Source organism: Triticum aestivum, chromosome 6D, assembly GCF_018294505.1.
Source record: "Triticum aestivum cultivar Chinese Spring chromosome 6D, IWGSC CS RefSeq v2.1, whole genome shotgun sequence".
In the NCBI taxonomy this organism is placed as follows: Eukaryota; Viridiplantae; Streptophyta; class Magnoliopsida; order Poales; family Poaceae; genus Triticum; species Triticum aestivum.
Window position 1 is genome coordinate 224,044,040 of NC_057811.1, and position 22,187 is coordinate 224,066,226.

Here is a 22,187-nt window from a genome sequence, read left to right on the forward strand (position 1 = left end):
TATCGATCTTGAGCCCGACACTGAACCCGTTTGCAAGCGTCCTTACAAGCTGGGACCCAAGGAGCTGAAGGAATTGAAGAAACAGCTCGATGAACAAGAGCGTCTGGGTTTGATCAGACCGAGTTCATCTCCATGGGGTTGTGGTGTTCTTTTTGTCCAGAAGAAGGATGGCACGGAACGACTTTGTGTCGACTACCGTCCATTGAACAAGAAGATAATCAAAAACAAGTATCCACTTCCCAACATCAATGAGCTATTCGAGCAACTCAAAGGTGCTAAAGTATTCTCCAAGCTTGACCTTCGTATGGGTTATCATCAGATTCGCATTCATGAAGAAGATATTCCCAAGACAGCATTCAGAACAAGCTTTGGTTCTTATGAATATACTGTCATGTCTTTCGGCCTTGTCAATGCTCCTCCAACATTCTCTCGGATGATGAATTTCATCTTCAACCCCTATTCCAATGAATTCGTCCTAGTGTATCTCGATGATATCTTGGTCTTCTCCAAGAATAAGAAGGATCATGCCAAACATTTGCGATTGGTGCTCGACAAGCTCAGAGAGTATCAATTCTATGCGAAGTTTTCCAAATGTGAGTTTTGGCTTGATGAAGTTCTTTACCTTGGTCATATCATCTCTGCCAAGGGCATCGCTGTTAATCCCGAGAAGGTGTCTGCAATTGTGAATTGGGAACCTCCTCAGAATGTCAAGCAGCTCCGCAGTTTTCTTGGTCTTGCAAGCTATTGCCGAAGATTCGTTGAGAATTTCTCTAAGATTGCAAAGCCTCTTTCCAACCTCCTCCAGAAGCATGTGAAGTATGTCTGGTCTCCTGAGTGTGACGTTGCTTTCAACACTCTCAAAGAGAAACTCGTCACAGCTCCTGTCTTAACTCCTCCTGACGAATCCAAGCCATTTGAAGTTTTCTGTGATGCTTCTCTTCAAGGTCTCGGTGCTGTGTTAATGCAAGAGAAGAAAGTTGTGGCCTATACCTCTCGTCAGTTGAAGCCCAACGAAAAGAACTACCCCACTCACGATCTTGAGTTGGCGGCAGTTGTCCATGCATTAATAACATGGAGACATCTCTTGTTGGGAAGACAAGTGGACATATTCACCGATCACAAGAGTCTCAAGTACATCTTCACTCAGCCCAACCTCAACCTCAGGCAAACTCGATGGGTCGAAATGATTCAAGAGTACAATCCGAGTATTGAATATACTCCAGGCAAAGCCAATGTCATTGCAGATGCTTTGAGCAGGAAGGCTTATTGCAACAGCTTAATTCTCAAGCCATTCCAACCGGATCTTTGTGAAGCTTTCCGCAAGCTGAATCTCCAAGTTGTTCCTCAAGGCTTTCTTGCCAACCTCATAGTCTCTCCTACTTTGGAAGATCAAATTCGTGAGGCACAACTCCTGGATACCATGGTGAAGAAGGTGAAACGTGGTATCGACAAGGGTCTTTCCAAATACAAGTGCTATCGCATTGATGACAGAGACACTTTATTCTTCGAGGACCGGATTGTGGTTCCTAAAGGTGATCTAAGGAAAGTCATTATGAACGAGGCGCACAATTCTCTTCTTTCCATTCATCCTGGAAGTACGAAGATGTACCATGACCTCAAGCAGTCGTATTGGTGGACTCGAATGAAGCGAGAAATCGCTCAATTCGTGAATGAATGTGATGTCTGTCGAAGAGTGAAAGCAGAACACCAACGACCAGCTGGTCTCCTCCAACCTCTTGCTATCCCAGAATGGAAGTTTGATCATATCGAAATGGACTTCGTGACTGGATTTCCCAAGTCCAAGCGCGGAAATGATGCTATCTTCGTTGTCATCGACAAGCTTACTAAAGTGGCTCATTTCCTTCCAATCAAAGAATCTATCACAGCAGCTCAGTTGGCAGAGCTATACACCTCCAGGATTGTCTCCTTGCACGGCATTCCACAATTGATTTCTTCAGATCGTGGAAGCATCTTCACTTCTAAGTTCTGGGACTCCTTCCAGAAGGCCATGGGCACCAACATTCGCTTCAGCACAGCTTTCCATCCTCAAACTAGTGGCCAAGTCGAGCGAGTCAATCAAATTCTTGAAGATATGCTCAGGGCTTGTGTCATTTCCTTTGGCATGAAATGGGAAGATTGTCTTCCATATGCCGAATTCTCCTACAACAACAGCTTCCAAGCGAGTTCGGGCAAGGCCCCATTCGAGATTCTCTATGGCAGAAAGTGCCGTACTCCTCTCAATTGGTCAGAGACTGGTGAACGCCAACTTCTTGGCAATGACTTAATCACAGAGGCTGAAGAAATGTGTAAAGTCATCCGTGAAAATCTCAAAGCCGCGCAATCGCGCCAGAAGAGTTACTATGATAGTAAGCACCGTGATGTGGCTTTCGAGATCGGAGACCATGTCTACCTCCGCGTCTCTCCAATGAAAGGCACTCGTCGCTTCGGTATCAAAGGGAAGCTTGCCCCTAGATACGTGGGTCCTTTCAAGATCATTGGCAAAAGAGGCGACCTCGCCTATCAACTTGAGCTTCCTTCCAACTTCGCGAACGTGCACGATGTGTTCCACGTGTCACAGCTTCGCAAGTGCTTCAAGACTCCTGAGCGCACCATCAACTTCGAAGAGATTGACCTCCAAGAAGATCTGTCTTATCATGAGCACCCCGTTGCTATTCTTGAAGAAACTGAGCGCAAGACTCGCAACAAGTCAATCAAATTCCTGAAAGTGAAGTGGTCGCACCATTCCGACCGAGAAGCCACCTGGGAACGCGAGGACCACCTTTGTTCCGAATATCCAGAGTTCTTTCAGTCCTAGATCTCGGGACGAGATCCTCTCGTAGTGGTGGAGTGTTGTAACACCCCGGATGTAACTTTCCATATTTGTAACTCCAACTCTTGCCATTTTCGGCTATGTGTTATGATATTCCCTTCGTGGTCGGGTTTTGTTTTTCGTTTTGCATTTTGTTCATGTCATGCATCTCATATCATGTCATCATGTGCATCTCTTTTGCATACGTGTTCGTCTCATGCATCCGAGCATTTTCCCCGTTGTCCGTTTTGCAATCCGGCACTCCCACCTCCTCCGGCGCACCCCTCTTGTTTCTTTTCGTGAGCGGGTGTTGAACGTTCTCGGAATGGACCGAGGCTTGTCAAGTGGCCTTGGTATACCACCGGTAGACCACCTGTCAAGTTTCGTTCCATTTGGAGGTCGTTTGGTACTCCAACGGTTAACCGGGTAACCGCAAAGTCCTTTTGTGTGTTGCAGCAAAACCCCCTCAAACAGCCCAAAACCCATCTAAGTCACTTCCATGCTCTAGGTCGTTCGATCACGATCGTGTGGGCGAAAACCGCACTCCATTTGGAGTCTCCTAGCTCCCTCTACCTATAAATACCCCCCCTCCAAAATCTCGCAAACCCTAACCCTAGCTCCCCCGCGCCCCGGACGTGTCCCCGCGCCGGACGCGCCGCCGCCGCCCGCAGCCAAGCGCGCCACGTGCGCCCCGCGCCCCGCCGCCGCCCGCCGAGGCCCGGCGGGCCCCCCGGCGCGCGCCTCCTCCGCCCCGCGCCCGCCCCGCCGCCCGCCCCGCGCCTCGCCGCGCCGCCTCCCCGCCGCCCGCGCCCCGCCGCCCCTCCCCCGTGCGCCGCCCGTCCCCGCCGCCTCGCGCCCCCGCCGCCGGCCCCGCGCGCCGCCCGTCTCCGCCGCCCGCTCCTCCTCCGCTCCTCTCCTCCTCCCCCCCGGCCGGCCGCCGTCTCCCCGACTCCGGCGAACTCCGCCGGCCCGATCCGATCTGGAACTAGGTTGACTTCTTCCCTCCCAAATTCTCCAAGTCCAATATTTGCATATGTTCTATTCATGCATCATAACTCTCTGCATATAGCTCCGTTTCGTGCGTGTAATATATCGAAATGTTCGCCTCGAGATGCTCTTCATTTTGTTCCATTGTGCCATGTTCATTTGAGTCCATCTTGATGCCCAAATCTCTGGTGCAAGAGTGCTAGTTGCTGTTAACTGCTGTTACTTATCAGAACTTGAGGATTTGTTATTTTTGTTGCATTTAATGTGTGCATCTTATGGGCATGAGCTCTACATGTGTTTTGATGTATGCCATGCCATCTTTACAGAGGTGTATGCCATGTATTTTTGTGATCTCTGTGGTGACTAGCACAAGCATGCAAACTAGGCTTCGTGATGTTTCTGATTTCAGGGACTTGGTAATTTTACCAAGTCTGTGACTGCTGTTATTTTGTTGCTATGTATCCATGTGGCTACAGAGAGATCCATGCTCCTTTTGGTTATGTTCAGTAAGGATTTTTTGTAGATATTGTTGTGCTTGATCCATTCATGCCCTGTTTGCAATTATGGAGTGCCATAGCATGACTCAATCTTGCTCTACTTTTGCTATAAAATATTTCTGGCAGATTGTTTAACATGATATTCAATTTTGCCAAGCTTGTTGTAGTTGTTCATACATGCTATGTACTTTGCTCTTGCCATGGATAGCTTCATAAACATGCCATCTTGCTGTAGGTATGCTTGTTTTGTCATGCATTGCTTTGTGGTGAGTGCATCAAGCTCACAAGATGCCTCATAATGTCTGTTTCTGCCATGCTCTGTTTTCTGCCAAGTCTGAAACCTGTTAACGAAACTTGCTATGTTTACATGGTTGCCATCATATCTTCTGGTCCTTTTTGGCTTATGGTCCTTTTTGCCATCATAAATACTCTGTTCTATGCATTTAGTAGATTCATGCCATGCCTTGTTTTGCTATGTTAAGTTCCTGTAGCATGTTGATTTCTTGCTCTGAACATTGCTACCTGATGCTGTTTCAGCCATGTCCAGTAATTTCACCAAGTCTGTGAACCTGATATCTTTTGCACTTTTGCCATGCTTGTTTGAACCTGTTATGTTGTGATCTAGCCGTAGCTCAGTGTTCATCTTTTGTCAAGCATCTCCTGTAGATTACTGCCATATGCTTTGTTGCTATGTTGGAGTGCTGTAGCATAGTTGCTTGTTGCATTCTAAGTGCTATCATGCTGTTAATCGCAGATTCGTGTCATTCTTGTTTTGCTTGCCATTTGCAAACCGTGCATCCGTTTCCGGTGATCTTTATATCGATTTCGACCGAAATCATCTCATCTTTCCAGTGGCATGCTTGGTTTGCCAAGTTACTGCCTTGTTCATCATTTTTCTTCCGGAGCACGCATATGCATCGCATATCATATCTCGCATATCATACATGTTTTGCATCATGTTGCTTGTGCATTTCCCGTGATTGATTGTGGTTCCGTTGCTTGTGTTCTTGTTTGGGTAGAGCCGGGAGACGAGTTCGTGAACGAGGAACCTGTTGAGTACGCTTACGAGGATCAAGCTTTCGACAACTCTGAGAACCTTGCAGGCAAGATGACCATACCCTCGAAATCACTTCTATCTTTGCTTTGCTAGTTGTTCGTTCTATTGCCATGCTGCGCTACCTACCACTTGCTATATCATGCCTCCCATATTGCCATGTCAAGCCTCTAACCATCCTTTCCTAGCAAACCGTTGTTTGGCTAAGTTACCGCTTTTGCTCAGCCCTTCTTATAGCGTTGCTAGTTGCAGGTGAAGTTGAAGTTGGTTCCATGTTGGAACATGGATATTTTGGAATATCACAATATCTCTTATTTAATTAATGCATCTATATATTTGGTAAAGGGTGGAAGGCTCGGCCTTATGCCTGGTGTTTTGTTCCACTCTTGCCGCCCTAGTTTCCGTCATACCGGTATTATGTTCCTTGAGTTTGCGTTCCTTACGCGGTTGGGTGATTTATGGGACCCCCTTGACAGTTCGCCTTGAATAAAACTCCTCCAGCAAGGCCCAACCTTGGTTTTACCATTTGCCACCTAAGCCTTTTCCCTTGGGTTTTCGCGAGCCCGAGGGTCATCTTTATTTAAACCCCCCCGGGCCAGTGCTCCTTCGAGTGCTGGTCCGAACTGAGCAGCCTGCGGGCCACCTCGGGGAAACTCGAGGCCTGGTTTTACTCGTAGCTTGCTCATCCGGTGTGCCCTGAGAACGAGATATGTGCAGCTCCTATCGGGATTTGTCGGCACATTCGGGCGGCTTTGCTGGTCTTGTTTTACCATTGTCGAAATGTCTTGTAAACCGGGATTCCGAGACTGATCGGGTCTTCCTGGGAGAAGGTTTATCCTTCGTTGACCGTGAGAGCTTATAATGGGCTAAGTTGGGACACCCCTGCAGGGTATTATCTTTCGAAAGCCGTGCCCGCGGTTATGAGGCAGATGGGAATTTGTTAATGTCCGGTTGTAGAGAACTTGTCACTTGACTTAATTAAAATACATCAACCGTGTGTGTAGCCGTGATGGTCTCTTCTCGGCGGAGTCCGGGAAGTGAACACGGTTTGAGTTATGCATGAACGTAAGTAGTTTCAGGATCACTTCTTGATCATTTCTAGCTTCGCGACCGTTGCGTTGCTTCTCTTCTCGCTCTCATTTGCGTATGTTAGCCACCATATATGCTTAGTGCCTGCTGCAGCTCCACCTCATTACACCATCCTTTCCTATAAGCTTAAATAGTCTTGATCTCGCGGGTGTGAGATTGCTGAGTCCTCGTGACTCACAGATTCTACCAAAACAGTTGCAGGTGCCGACGATGCCAGTGCAGATGACGCAACCGAGCTCAAGTGGGAGTTCGATGAGGAACGTGGTCATTACTATGTTTCTTTTCCTGATGATCAGTAGTGAAGCCCAGTTGGGACGATCGGGGATCTAGCATTTGGGGTTATCTTATTTTCATTTGGATTTGACCGTAGTCGGTCTATGTGTGGATTTTGGATGATGTATGAATTATATTTATGTATTGTGTGAAGTTGCGATTGTAAGCCAACTCTCGTTATCCCATTCTTGTTCATTACATGGGATTGTGTGAAGATGACCCTTCTTGCGACAATACCACAATGCGGTTATGCCTCTAAGTCGTGCCTCGACACGTGGGAGATATAGCCGCATCGTGGGCGTTACAATAGGTTGACAATGGTGTGGGACCATGATGTCAGGAAACCAGGAGGAAGCAAAAAAAATATAGTTGTACATAATAAGGAGGCACTTGCGTATGTACGGCTATGGCCCTAGTGGGTCCCTACTGTCATCCAGTCAAAATAAAGTCATCTCCTGAATCCTCATGTTCATTGACCATGTTAACAATGCTCGGCGCCACAGCGAGTGCAACAACTCGAAGGATGACGGAGAGGGCCTCGCGGGCCCTACGGATGGTCTGATACAGCGCCCGCTACTCATTCAGGAAGCCAGGATCATCGGACACCTATGAGCACCTTCGAGAGACTGAGACAGCATGAAACGGTAAGGCCGCGCTTGGGAGCTCTGGTTTATTTCACACCTGTATTAAGATACAAGTGTAATTTACTCGTCATCGGAAACAACGCGTAAAATACAGGCGTAATGAAACCGAGGGCCCGAGGTCTGCAAAAAAACTGGCGGGTTACGCGTGTAATTTGATAGACCAGTGTATATTTTACTTGTTGAAATCGACCAACCAAGCGCTTCGCCCGAGACCATCTGCTTTTATTTACAAGCGTCAGTTTTACAAGCGGTTTTGGTTGGAAAACGACGGTCCAATCACGGCCTAAGATGATGAATTGGTCGGAAGATCATATGGTTTCACGTCTAACCTACCCGACTTGTCGTATAGGGTATGAATGAAACATAAGACGATGAACTTCTTAAGCACGGAAACAACAGAAGAGGATGATCTTCTTAACAAGCAAATCACTGGCATTAGATCAACATGCAAAACAATACGAAGCATTATTCTCAGGAGGCACGGTGAACAGCTCGTGATGCCGCATGCCACAACACTCCAAGCTCAACTTTGCAATCAAACACAAGGCCTGGCATTACATAGACAATATTCAGAACAAACTCTTAAAATATCTTACATAAGTCAACATTCATGTGACTATGCATCTCAGCAGAGTAAATATTTACTTCTGAACTGAAGACAGGAATAGGAAAAAACGATCAACGTTGCTCACAGCAAAGGGCGTCCCACTCAAAAATATCAAATGCATGTCTTCTGGCTAACATCAATGAGCAAAAATTGACAAGGTTTTCCAATTCCAATATATTAAACTAATGTCAACTTTGACAAGCTTTTCCCATTCAAAATATGTAATGCCTATGATTGTGCAACGGGCAGGGTTTGTCATCAGTTTGTCATCTGATAGTCCGGTGGCTCAAGGTGACGACGAATGATTAGAGAACCATTCGATGTATTGTGCATGATGAAGTATTATGGAGGACACGAACCATCTGAACATTTTGTGCAGTTCCACTAAAATAAAGCTGAGCATCCCTGTGGATTTCGTATTTATATGCTGCCAGAAAACAAAGACACATCAGCACACACATGAATATTGGCCCCAGTGTCAACCCACCAATCGGTGGGCTCACAAACTGAAAGTACGGTAAACAGATTACCATACCCAGATGCCCCATCATTGTTGCTTAGAGTGACATTGATAGACTTGGAGTCCTGTCCTGGCTTCTTGGTACTTGTTTGGGCACTTGTTTGCCGAGTGTTCCTCCGAACCACAAGTAAAGCAGCCATCTCTCTTTTTGTCTTTCTTCTTACCCTTCTTAATGGCCGACGCTGGCAGCACCATTCAAACATATAGTCCGGTGGCTCAAGGTGATGACGAATGATTAGAGAACCATTCGATGTATTGTGCATGATGAAGTATTATGGAGGACACAAACCATCTGGACATTTTGTGCAGTTCCACTAAAATCAAGCTGAGCATCCCTGTGGATATCATATTTATATGCTGTAAGAAAACAAAGACACAGCAGCACACACATGAATATTGGCCCCAGTGTCAACCCACCAATCTGTGGACTAACAAACTGAAAGTATGATAAATAGATTACCATACCCAGAAGCCCCATCATTGTTGCTTAGAATGATATTGACAGATTTGGAGTCCTGTCCTGGCTTCCTGTACTTGTTTGGGCACTTTTTGCCTAGTGCACTCCACGTGGTGTAGAGTTTCCTATGCTCTCTGCAGACTATAGTCATGTCACCAGCGTGTACTAATACTCTGTAAAGCTTCTCGGTCATTCCTTGTGTAATGTAGCGCAAACAATGACTGCTTCTTTCTGCAAAGTGGTAAGACCAACTGGACCCACTAATGCAGCAGTTTGCCTTAGACACATTGGCTCCTTTTGTGCAGTTCAACTAAAATCAAAGTCGGAATAAAACCGAGCTTTAATTTTGATATCCCTGTAAGCAACAATAGGTATAAGGGAAACAATTACTGAGAAATAACGGTTGATGACTTGTACTCCCAGAAGAAAAACATCTACTGATCTACCTTATCTTAATGGGAAACAAAGCAGGAGAGTAGCAATTCTCAATCAGTGTGATTCATTCATATTAACTGAGACATTATCTTAATAATACCTTGTTTCAACATGTATAAAGAACGAGAAAGCAGAAAAGTATCATTCCTAAAACAATGCGACTGATTCATTTTAATAGAGACAATATCTTAACAATACCTTGGTTAAACATGTAGAAAGAACTACAAAGCAAGATAGTACCATTTGTGAAACACTGTAACTGATATATAATAACAGAGACATTATCTGAACAATACATTTCTTAAAATGTACTCCGGCCGATCCCTAACAGAAATGGTACTCCCACCCATCCCTAACAAGTGTTGCAGTTTTGAACTAAGATTCAGTAGTTAATTCTGAGGAAAGTAGGTACTGACCTTTCAAGACCAAGATTTGAAACAACTCCTGAGGAAGATCTAAAAGAGATCTCAACACATATATGGAAATCCGGTCTCATTTTGTGCAGTTCCACCAAAATTAAGCGAAGCAAAATGTCGCAATAGCAATAAGTTGAAAAGATATCCTTGTTTTAACAGAGGCAAAAAAGGAATCAATTACTGGCCAATAAAGGAGGATGAAACATGCGGCCACAAAAATGGTAATCCCGCCAATCCCTAACAAGTGTTGTAGTTTTGAAATAAGATTCAATAGTTAATTCTGAGAGTGGCATTGCTTAATTTTACCTGTGGCATTAGATTAACAAAAAGCATAAACAGTTCCAGGGGAGAGTGGGCGCAACAACAACATGTGCTTCCATCTACTTATAAAGGGGGTGATGCAGAGTTTGTTGTAACAAAGCAACAAGCATAATGTCTGGGTTGGTCCCATTTTTGTTCACTACTTAATGGGAAAAGACAGCAATACAATAGCTTCAATTCAACAGTTATTTAAAACAGTACCAATACAAGTAGCACAACATCTCAAAACACACTGCACGATCATGTGGATGAAGGCAAGTACCAACCAGTCATGACACACACAAGATCACGTATGGATCTGCCAACACGAATAGGAAATCCAATCTCGTTTTGTGCAGTTGCACTGAAATCAACTAAAGTCGCCGGTGTGATATTTAAGTTTGCTATAGCAACAAGTTGAATAGATATCCCTGATTTAACAGAGGCAAAAAGGAAACAATTACTTCCAATAAAGGAGGATGAAACATGCGGCCACAAAAAGAAGCATCTACCTTATCTTGATGGAAAACAAAGTATAGGACAATAGCATTTCTAAAACGGTTGCATTGATTCATATTAACAGAGAAATTCTCTTAAAATAGTTCAGTAGTTAATTTTGAGAGTGGCATTGCTTAATTTTACCATCAGCATTAGATTAAGAAAATCATAAACAATTCCAGGGGCGAGTGGGCGCAACAACACCATGTGCTTCCATCTACTTATAAAGGGGGTGATGCAGAGTTTGTTGTAACAAAGCAACAAGCATCATGTCTGGGTTGGTACCATTTTTGTTCCCTACTTAATGGGAAAAGAGAGCAATACAATAGCTTCAATTCAACATTTATTTAAAACAGTACTAATACAAGTAGCACAACATCTCAAAACACACTGCACGATCATGTGGATGGGACATGGGACATGCCAGCACCATGTGCGTCCACACGTATAAATGGGTGATGCAGAGTATGTAGCCAAGCAGCATATCTGCGTTGGTCCCATATTTGTTCTCTTTGAAACTTTTTCCTATGTGTGGGCAGCAAATCTAGTCCTGCACAAACTACCCGACCCCCCAGTTTCTTTCCCTTTTCAACAAAGAGTTTTGTTCCTTACAGATGTGTGTACTGGGTTACCCCCTTTTGCCATTTTCGACCAACAAAGCGGCTGGATAGCTAGTCTATACTACTTTCCCTCCCTCCTTTCCTCATTGAACCACGTCCTAGATTCATGGTCCACCCCACCGCACCCTTCTTTCCTCTTTGAACCAAGACCTAGATTCGACTACAAAATCGAAAAAGATCCGCATGCAGCTAGACCAATGACGGTTTCAAAGAAACTTATACCTTAGGGTCGTCGGGATGTAGCAAGGTGTGCGGCGGGAGGTCGGATATGCCCACACTACGTACGACAGCAAGGAAGAAGGGGTCGGTGGCCCTCCCTCACATGCGCTGGGTGAAAGAGAAAAGCGCAGCCAGCAGTGGATTGCCTCCCTCGCCGAAGGCGATAGAGTGAACGCCGCACCTCCTTCCCTTCCCGGTGCGATAGGATCCGAACGCCTCCTTCGCCAGCTGCGAGGGGGGTGAGAGAGACAGAGGCCACAATGCATTCTTGTTTAGATCTGGTGAAGAGGGTGAGAAACTGTGAATATAGCAAACCCTAGTAAAGGAACGCTGAGCCTCCAGCGTGTATATATATGTAGTGCGGCGAGAGTGTGGAGAGTGCAAACCCTAGCGAACAAGAGCTGAGGCTCTGTCGGTGTCAAAACCGGCGGATCTCGGGTAGGGGGTCCCGAACTGTGCGTCTAGGATCGATGGTAACAAGAGACGGGGGACATGATGTTTACCCAGGTTCGGGCCCTCTCTATGGAGGTAATACCCTACTTCATGCTTGATTGATCTTGATGAATATGAGTATTACAAGAGTTGATCTACCACGAGATCGTAATGGCTAAACCCTAGAAGCCTAGCCTATGTGTATATGGTAATGAATGTGTCCTATCCGGACTATGCTCTCCGGTTTATATAGACACAGGAGAGATCTAGGGTTACATGGGGTCGGTTACATAAGAAGGAATCTTCATAGTTGGTCGCCTAGCTTGCCTTCCACGCCAAAGAAAATCCAATCCGGACACGAGTATGGTCTTCGGTCTTCATGTCTTCACAGCCCATCAGTCCAGCCCATGGATAGCAGGCCGGACGCCCGAGGGCCCCGTAGTCCAGGACTCCCTCAGTAGCCCCTGAACCTGGCTTCAATGACGAGGAGTCCAACGCACAGATTGTCTTCGGCATTTCAAGGCGGGTTCCCCTTTCTCCGAACTCCAAGATAGTCTTCGGATGTAGTAGATATATCCGGACCTGTATGTATAGTTGCAGAAAATATACGAGCCTAATTTATTGGCAACCGTTTATGATAACACGCCTGCCCGGTCACCATTTCCAACCATTGGCTGGCGTGTCGCCCCATGTCTCGGGACGCGGTTTTATTGGCTTGTCTTGCCAAGGCAGAGATCGTGTTCCCTTATTCACGGGATTTTCTTTAATGCAGGCGTGGGTAACCCAACCGTCCCCTGGGTACAACTCTCTGGAGATTGGTAGGTTTCGAGACCCAGGTGGATACACTTAGTGCTTGGGGTCTTTAAATAGGGTCGCAGACTTGTCTTCTTCCTTTGCGCTCGCTTCTTCCGCAACCCTAGCCACCCCGAGTTCCAACCCTCGGGTTCCCGTCGCCACCAGCCCCAATCATGTCCGGATCCAGCCGTCCAGGCCGGTGGGTGGCTTCTTTTGTCACAGAGGAGGATATTACGAAGCTCCGCACAGCGAGGTATCTGACCCCGGAAATCCTCCATCGGCTTCCTGCACAGGGGCAGGTCATTCCTACCCCCAAATCCGGCGAGAGGGTAGTGTTTGTGTCCCACTTCCTCCATGGGTTAGGGTTCGCGCTTAACCCCTTCGTCCGGGGGCTCATGTTTTACTATGGGCTAGACTTTCACGATCTGGCCCCGGACTCTATTCTCCTCATCTCGACATTTATCGTCACGTGCGAGGCCTTCCTCCGGACTCCTCCGCACTTTGGTTTGTGGCTCACGACCTTTGACGTGAGGTCGCAGGTGACAGAGGAGGAGCAGGCAGAGTGCGGCAGCGTTACAATAGGCAAGCTTGCCGGCGCGGTTTGGTTTGAAGGATCTTTCGCCAAGTCTTCTGACCTATGGCAGCAGGGTTGGTTTTATATCAATGAGCCGCGGGGCTCCAAGTGGGCAGCTACGCCTGCGTTCCAACACGGCCCTCCAATTCAGCTTGCTTCATGGATCAATAAGGGACTGGACTGAGGATCCGTCAATGAAGTGCAGACTCTGCAAGATTGCGTCCGAAGCCTTACCGAGAAGGGCATCGGTCTTGTGAACGTCGTTCAAGTAATGCTAGTCCGCTGGACCCTGCAATGTCAGCGGCGGCCTCTCCGTATGTGGGAGTTTAATCCCGAAGGACGGCGGACTCTTCAGCACTTCCTCGGCACTATGCACGAGGGAATGTGGAAATTATATTTCAGGGAACGAGAGCAATGGCCGGACACCACCGAAGATGTTGGCCTTGACTGCAATCATCCGGACACCGCGGTGAGTATTCGATCTCCGCACACCTTTCATTCGAGTATCTCTTGCTAAGATATTGAACAACCCGTCTCTTCATAGGACTGGATAAAGAAAGTGGTGTTGATCTGGTGTCCAGCGCCCCTTCCCGAAGACTCTGCGAACGCCCTACTAATGAGGATGCTGACTCCGACACCGTACCAGGTGTCTGCGGAGGAGGGCAAAGGTGCAGAGGAAGCCCGCCGTGGTAGGAAGAGGGTTGCTTCTGAAGGTCAGGAGGGGAAACCTTCCAAGAAAGGGAAAACGCCATCGACGGGCAGCTTGGGCCGGGCAAGCGATGTTGACGTGGCACTTTGTGATGAGGATAAACCTCTAGGAAAACCGTAAGTGCAGCAGGGTACTTTAATCATACCCCCTTCCTTGCTTATTACTGAAGTAATCCTCCGACATACGTATGTCCTCGCAGGTCGACGCCTGGTGTTTCCAAATCGTCCTCCTCTTCGGGAGACCTTCTTCCAGAGATGATGGAGAGTGATACGCCCTCCCCGGACCCCTCGCCCAACAGGGCGGATGATTCTGAGGTATCGTCCCGGGGGGCTCCTCCCGGTCAACAAGCAGTGCAGGAAACGAAGAGGGCATTACCCGAAGGTGGTGCCTCTATCCCTCAGGGTTCGGGGATCAAGCATGGCGGCCCCGCCCTATCCGGTTTAGAGCCAGAGACTATCCTGGGGGCGAGTGGGTGGATTCCTTCAAAGGAATACCGTACTCCGGCGGCGGCTTCCGAAGACCCAAAAGTGCCGGATATGCTGACGAACAAGCTGTGACGAGCGTCCGTTTCGGAGGAACACTGTGCCTTGATGGTTACGGTGGTCGAAAAGGTTATATCCGCGAAGAGCGGGTTGAACGAGGCCTTCACGAGCCTCCTAAGGGGTTTTGAGGTTTGTGATGTAGTTTTGCCAATTGAATAATATTGACAGAATGCACCTGTTGTATATGCCGTAGCCCCTGAGACTTGGATTGCCTTCCGACGAAAGCGATCGGAGGATCAAAAAGATATGCTTAGTTGCTAACCTTGATTTAACTTGGAGTACAGGCTGCCTCCCCTCCTGCAGCTACCCAAAATACGGAAGAGGCCGAACTGCAGCGAAAGCTGAATATTGCGGAGGATGACATTGCATTGATCAACATGCGTCTTGATGACTCGCAAGGTATATATGTCGAGCATTCCTTACACCAATGTGCTTGTAATTTGGGCTTGACGCTGAAAAGGGTTTATATGAAATGTGCATGACTGCAGATGGTGCTGCCGCTGTTGAAGCTCTTCGGGCGGAGCTAGCCCAGGCCAAGGAGCAGGCCCGGCGTAGTGATGCGGCTGCCGATGTCGGTGTGGAACAACACCTATGGGATCACAAGAATCCCTACTATGGTTGCCGGGGCGCAGGGTTGCGAGAAGAGCAGGATTATTAACCAGCACAAGGATCGTTTACCCAGGTTCGGGCCGCGAAGATGCGTAAAACCCTAGTCCTACTTTGGTGGGTGTATTTCAGAGAGTTATTGAGCTCTCGAACTAGCTATGGTGAGTGCGTGGTTCCAAAGAGCCGAATCCTTCTCCAGTATGCCATGGGCCTCCTTATATAGGCGAAAGGGGTTGCCACAGTGGCATACATGAGGTGTAAAGGCATACAGTATTGCGAGCTTATCACTCGTATTACAGGATAAGTCGCATTTAATGCACTACTGAGGTGTCCCCTAGCTTTATCGGGGATGGGGGCGAGGCCCGTCCCGTCCGTCGCCGCTCCTCCTCGCTTCGACACGCGCCCTGGCCAGCGATGCGTGTGACGCCATGTAGGCAGGCAGGCATCTGAGGTGGCGCAGTGGTGGAGCCTTTACAAAGATCTGCATGCCGCCACGCAGGCGCTCGCTGAGGTGGCCTGAGAGCTGCATGTTGCCATGCAGGTGCCTGCCCAGCTGGTTGGGCTGGCAGCTGCATGCGAACGGTGGTGGAAGCTTGGTTGGTGTGGGCCTGGCAGTGGCCCTGCTGGCGTCCTTGGTGAGAGCCTTGCCGGGTGGCCCGGCAAGGGTCTTGCCGTGGTGCGCAGTCATCCCCAGGAAGGATCTTGCCGGGGGTCTTGTGGCTCTCCTCGGCAAGGATCTTGCCGAGGACCGTTGTCTTTTAATCCTCATCTGATCTTGAACATTCCTTGGTCTTGACAAAGATCTGCATGCCACCATGGAGGTGCCTCCCGAGCCCTAGTCCCAACGTGGTGGGCTGAGTCGGGTCCCGTGGGCTCGAGGGTGGCTCACTCCACTGGTGTGGGCGAGCTGCCCCGGCAAGGGTCTTGCCGGGGGAACCTGCTTCATCCCTCTGCTCTTTGTAGTCTTGGTCTTGGCATCGCTCTGGCTTCCTCGGGCTTTGGTTTTACCTTGGTTCACCTCCTCCGCTCTGCTTGGTGTGGCCGTGGGCGCGGCTCCGGCTGCCCCTGCACAGGTAAAGGGGTACAAAGGTGCGCCCCTTCTTTTGTACACCGACAGGAGCCCCCGGGCCTGGGCCACACATAAGCGCAACACGTTGTTGGCCCAGGCCCAAAAAGGTGCGCGGGCAGGCGGGGCGGTTTTTACCGCGGTAAAACTTTTCGCATGCTGCGCTTCCCACGACCCGCGTGCGGCATGGCGCGGCGTGGAGGGGTGCGCGTCACGTGGGCGGCATGCGTGGGGCGGTTCCTGCATGCATGCGTCACATCGCAGTAAATGGACAGCTCGCGCCTTCCCCATGAAAGGAGGGAGGCGTTGAGGCGCGGCTTATTTACTGCGCGGGGCCGGGTTGCGGTCTTCAAGGCGTCCACACCCCACGATCATGGGGTGGGGAGAGGTCGCTTCACCCGCCCCCTCGATTCTGCACGATCGCCACGCATCATCCATGCGCTTGGGGTGGCAAGCGGTGGAGGCGGGAAACCGGGCCGTCGCTGGTTGGGGCAGCGGGCCGGTCTTGATTCCCTGCGCCTCTGGTGGCTGGATTGGCCGAGCGGGGTGGCCGAGCCCCGACCCCGCCCCTTTATAAGGAGGGGGAAGGAGGGAGGGGATGGCATCCCGCACTCTTCTGTCATCCATCTCCTCCTGCTTCCGCTTCTTCCTTTCACTCGCCATGGAGAAAGGGAATCCTGGTCCCTCGTCGGTGGCGGCGAGGGTCGCCGCTCGACAGTGCGTCCCTCCCCCTCCTGAGCCCGCGGCCATTGAGCCAGCCGCGAGGGGAAGGGGGAGGCGGCGAGGCCGTGGGCGAGGCCGGGGAAGAGGTCGTAGTGCTCGGGGAAGAGGAGGACGGGGCGGCGCGCCAGCTTCCCCCCGCCAATAATGCCTTTTCCGATGGAAGGCCATGTCGGAGACCATCCCCGCGAGTTCTTCATCAGGCTGCGCCGGCCTCCGCGTCGCTGTCTTCGTCTTCCCTCCCCGTTTGCTCGGGAGATGGAGCGTGACCCGCCCCAATCCCTCAGATTGCACATGAGGGGCTGTGGGAATGGGGGCACGCGGGTCGACGTCGACTTCCCGGCTCCTCGGGTCATGTTCCTCCGTCATGGATGGAAGACGTTCGCTCGCATCCACAGCCTTACGGCAGGGCTCATCCTCTACTTCAAATTAATGGACGACGGCCTGCTCTCCGTCAAGGTCTTCGGAGACTTCAGGACTCGCCTGAAGTGCTGCGTGGACAGCTCCTCCGACGGAGATTCCGACGATGGAAGCTCTTCCTCAAGCGAAGGTGATGAGGAGGACAGCGGGGCAGATGACGGGGACGAGTCCGACTAGGCGTCGGACGCCCCGCGCCTGGGCGGGTGCGGCAGCAGCAGCATCTGCACCTGGCTGCTCCTCCGGCAGAGTTTTGCCGGGGGTAGGGCCAGCTCCTTGAACTTCTCAGGGCCATCTCCATGGGCGGCTGGCGTCGGGAGGCGGCGGAAGAGGAAGAGGGCGGGCGGCAAGGCCGTCAACTCGGAGTAGGCGGGCACCGACACCTTCATCGCATATTTCCGGTCCTGCCGCCTCGTCTTCCAGCTCCTTTCCCGGCACCGTCATCACCGGCCTATCCGTGGGCGGCCACCGAGGTGTTCTCTTGGTGCTTTCTGCTGCTCGTAGCTCGCCTAGGCGCTCCTTTTGCCATTTCGCCTCCTTGACCTGCCTTCTGAGGAGAGGGACAAGAAAGGGATTACGGGCATCTTATCTCTTTTTTAGTTTGTAAGCCCTCGGGCCTTTGTTAAATTAACTTGTAATCCCCTTTGTTCATGTTGTTCATTCCGTACGGACTGTACCTGTGTGGGATGTTTTTAATGAAAAAGGGATGTTTGCCGGGTTTTTCGTTCGTGGGTAGACCCCGCGACAAGGAGCGAATTCTTGTTACAATTTAAGATAAACGTTTTTCGCCCGGCAACAGGCCTTGCCCCCCCCACTTCGCTCGACCATTCTCGCGCCCTTGGCGGAAGCAGGGACGAAGCGGGCTTAGGCCCCTCGTTCTACTTCCTCGCCACCGCGACTACAACCAAATCCGGGCCCAGGAGATAATCCTTGGGTATAGAAAAGGGGAGCACGGTGGCCTAGAAATAAAACGAGGTTTCACATATCCCAGTTCCGTTCCGAAATGCATGATAGAGGATGAAAGACTTATCTGGATCTGCAGCCCCCGGCAACCTTGTCTTGCCGCGGTTGGATCCTTGTGCTTGCAGCCCTCGGCAACTCTGGTTTGCCGGGGTCGGGACACCGGTCCATTTTCTTTCTTCCAAGTAGCTCAGCAGAAGTTCTCATGTGCCCTGCGAACCAAAGGAGGATAGAAAAGAAACAGAAGATGCGCACTCGACATCTAGGCTAGGGGTTAGTCGCCGCTAAGCACTATCAACCCTAACCAAGGAAGAGACTCGACCTAGCATGCATGCTATAACTTAGGGCGCCCGCGCTTCATTTATTTATGCTCAGGGTCTGCGCCTGGATTTGTACAAAGGGTTACATGCCTTGCCGGCAAAGCTTGTACAAAAGGTGGCTTGTCGGGAGGCCCGGCAAGCCGCGCCTTATGGGTAAAACTTGCGAAGATGCTCGATGTTCCAGGAGTTGCTCACTGGGACAGCATCTTTGGTCTCCAGGCGGACTGCGTCGGGCCTGGTGACTCGTATTACCCGATAAGGGCCTTCCCACTTTGGCGTCAACTTGTTGGAATTCTTGGCCGACTGAACGCGCCGAAGAACAAGGTCGCCTTCCTCAAAGCTTCGGGGATGAACCTTACGGCTATGGTAGCGGCGCCAGGCTGGCTGGTAGCGTGCTGCTCTCACAGCCGCCCAAAGACGATCTTCCTCAAGGAGCATTGCGTCATTTTGCCGCAACTGCTCTTGCTCAAGCTCATCATAAGCGAGCACTCGAGGTGACCCGTATATGAGTTCCGTGGGGAGAACTGCCTCCGCCCCATATACTAGGGAAAAGGGTGTCTGACCGGTGGCTCGATTTGGCGTCGTCCTGATCGACCCAAGACCGCCAGCAACTCATCAATCCAGCGCCTTCCACTCTTGTGCAGCTTGTCAAAGGTGTTCGTTCTCAGGCCTCGCAACACTTCAGCATTTGCCCTCTCCGCTTGGCCGTTGCTCCGTGGGTGTGCCACGGAAGCAAAACATACCTTGCTACCGAGGTCTTGAATGTACTACATGAAGGCGTGGCTCGTGAATTGCGTGCCGTTGTTGGTGATAATCCTGCTTGGCACACCAAAACGGCAGACCAGTCCCTTGAAGAACTTGACGACTGACTGAGCAGTCACCTTTCTCACTGCCTCCACTTCCGGCCACTTTGTGAACTTGTCGATTGCAACGTACAAGTACTCAAAGCCCCCAACAGCGCGGGGGAAAGGGCCCAGTATATCGAGCCCCCAGACCAAGAATGGCCAGGAGAGAGGGATTGTTTGAAGGGCTTGAGCTGGTTGATGAAGCTTCTTTGAATGGAACTGGCACGCTTCACACTTGGTTACTAGTGCCGCCGCATCTTGGAGGGCGGTGGGCCAGAAGAAACCTTGCCGGAACGCCTTGCCGGCGAGGGCCCTCGACCCTATGTGGGAGCCACATATGCCTCCATGTATCTCCGCCAACAGCTCCAGTCCTTCCTCCCGAGGGATGCACTTCAATTTCACACCGTTCAGCCTCCTCCTGTACAGGACGTCATCGACGAACTGGTACAGGGCGGACCGACGGGCTACTTTCTCCGCTTCTTCCTGCTTCTCAGGAAGTTCCCCTGTCTGGAGGAATCAGACGGTATGCTACGCCCATGCCGGAGCCTGGGGCTCGACGGCAAGGACCAAAGATTCCACCATGGGAGCGGGCGAGCGGCTGTCTCTACGGCCAAGGCTTGTCGCCCTGCCGGAGCCAGTTGCTCTTTGGCAGGCTCAGTGTGCATGACATCATCCTTGCCGGCAGCCCCAGGGGGCTCGGCGGGGAAGTACTTGCCGGGACCTGATTTCCTCCGCTTGTTCTGCCCCGTAAACGGTTCGACGGATGGCTGAGTTAACTGGAGCAAAAAGGTACCTGGTTCCACAGGCAGCTTGAACGGGTCACGCTTTGACAGGTAATCGGCGATGTCGTTCTCCGCCCGGGGAACGTGCTCCGCTTGGATACCGTCAAAGCGCTCCTCCAGCTTCCTCACTTCATCTATGTAGGCCTCCATCAATGGGATCTGGTAATCCTTGTTGACTTGTCTGACGACAAGCTGCGAGTCACCTCTGACGATGAGCTTCTTCACCCCGAGGTCTGCCGCGATCCTGAGACCGACAAGCAGCCCCTCGTACTCAGTAGTGTTGTTCATGGACATCTCCCTGGGAAAGTGCATCTGGATTACATACTTAAGGTGCTCTCCGGTGGGCGCGACAAGCAGCACACCGGCACCGGCGCCTTGCAGCGAGAAAGCCCCATCAAAGTACATGACCCAGTCGCGATCTGCTTCCTTGCTGGGGAGAGCGGTCTCCTGGATTTCTTCGTCGGGCGTTGAGGTCCATTCCGCAATGAACTCTGCCAGGACTCTGCTCTGGATTGTCGAGGTGCTTTCAAACCTCAACCCGAAGCTTGACAACTCCAGGTCCCACTCCACAATCCTTCCGGTCGCATCTGGGTTATGCAGTATCCGTTGCAACGGGAGGCGGGTGATGACAGTGATCTCGTGGGCTTGGAAGTAATGACGCAGCTTCCTCGAGGCCATAAGGAGGCTGAAGAGCAATTTTTGCACACCGGAGTATCTCGACCTAGCTCCCTGCAAGAGGGAGCTGACAAAGTAAACCGGGTGCTGCATCATCTTCTTCTTCTGCACCACCTCACTCGACTGCGCGGGCACTGCCTTGGTGGCATCAGACTTCGTCGGGGGCCTCTTTGGCTTGCCATCCACTGGTTATGCCGCCACCACTGCCTCCTCATTGACCTTCCTCTGTGCCAACAGTGCGGCGCTGACCACTTGATTCGTCGCCGCCAGATACAGCAGCAGCGACTCTTGTGGTTTAGGCGCGACCAGTATTGGCGTGGAGGAAAGGTATTTCTTCAGATCCTGCAATGCTGCCTCGGCTTCTGGGGTCCACTCCATTGGGCCTGCCTTCTTCAAGATTTTGAAGAAAGGAAGGGCGCGCTCGGCGGACTTGGAGATGAATCGGCTCATGGCGGCGACGCAGCCGGTGAGCCGACGCACATCCTTGATCCGCTTAGGCGCCTCAATCTGCTCAATAGCCTTGATTTTGTCTGGGTTTGCCTCGACCCCGCGCTGCGACACAAAGAACCTGAGAAGCTTGCCAGACGGAACGCCGAAGACACACTTCTCAGGGTTCAGCTTGAGGTTGATCTTGCGCAGGTTGGCAAATGTCTCTTCCAGATCTTGCACAAGAGTTGCCCCGTCTTTGGTCTTGACCACTATGTCATCCATCTATGCTTCCATATTTCTATGGAGCTGGGGTTCAAAACCAATTTGGACTGCTCTTGCAAACGTCAAGCCAGCACTCTTCAACCCAAAAGGCATCCGTAAAAAGCAATACGTACCACATGGGGTGATGAATGTCGTCTTCTCTTCATCTTCTCTTGTCATGAAGATTTGGCGGTAGCCCGAGTAGGCATCGAGGAATGACAACAGATCACACCTGGCCATGGAGTCGAAAATCTGGTCCATGCGCGGCAACTGGAAGGGGTCCTTAGGACAAGCCTTATTGATATCTGTATAGTCAATACACAGCCTCCACTTCCCATTTGCCTTGCGCACCACTACCGGATTGGCCAACCATGTCGGGTGGAGCACTCCCCTCACCAAACCTGCCGCTTCCAACTTCCTGATCTCCTCTGTGATGAACTCTTGCCTCTCTAGAGCCTGCTTTTTGACCTTCTGCTTGACGGGCCACGCGTGAGGACAGACAGCTAGGTGGTGCTCAATCACCTCCCTGGGAACACCGGGGATGTCTGATGCTTGCCACGCAAACACGTCGACATTCGGCCGCAGGAAGGTGACGAGCGCGCCTTCCTATTTGCTGTCGAGGGTGGAGC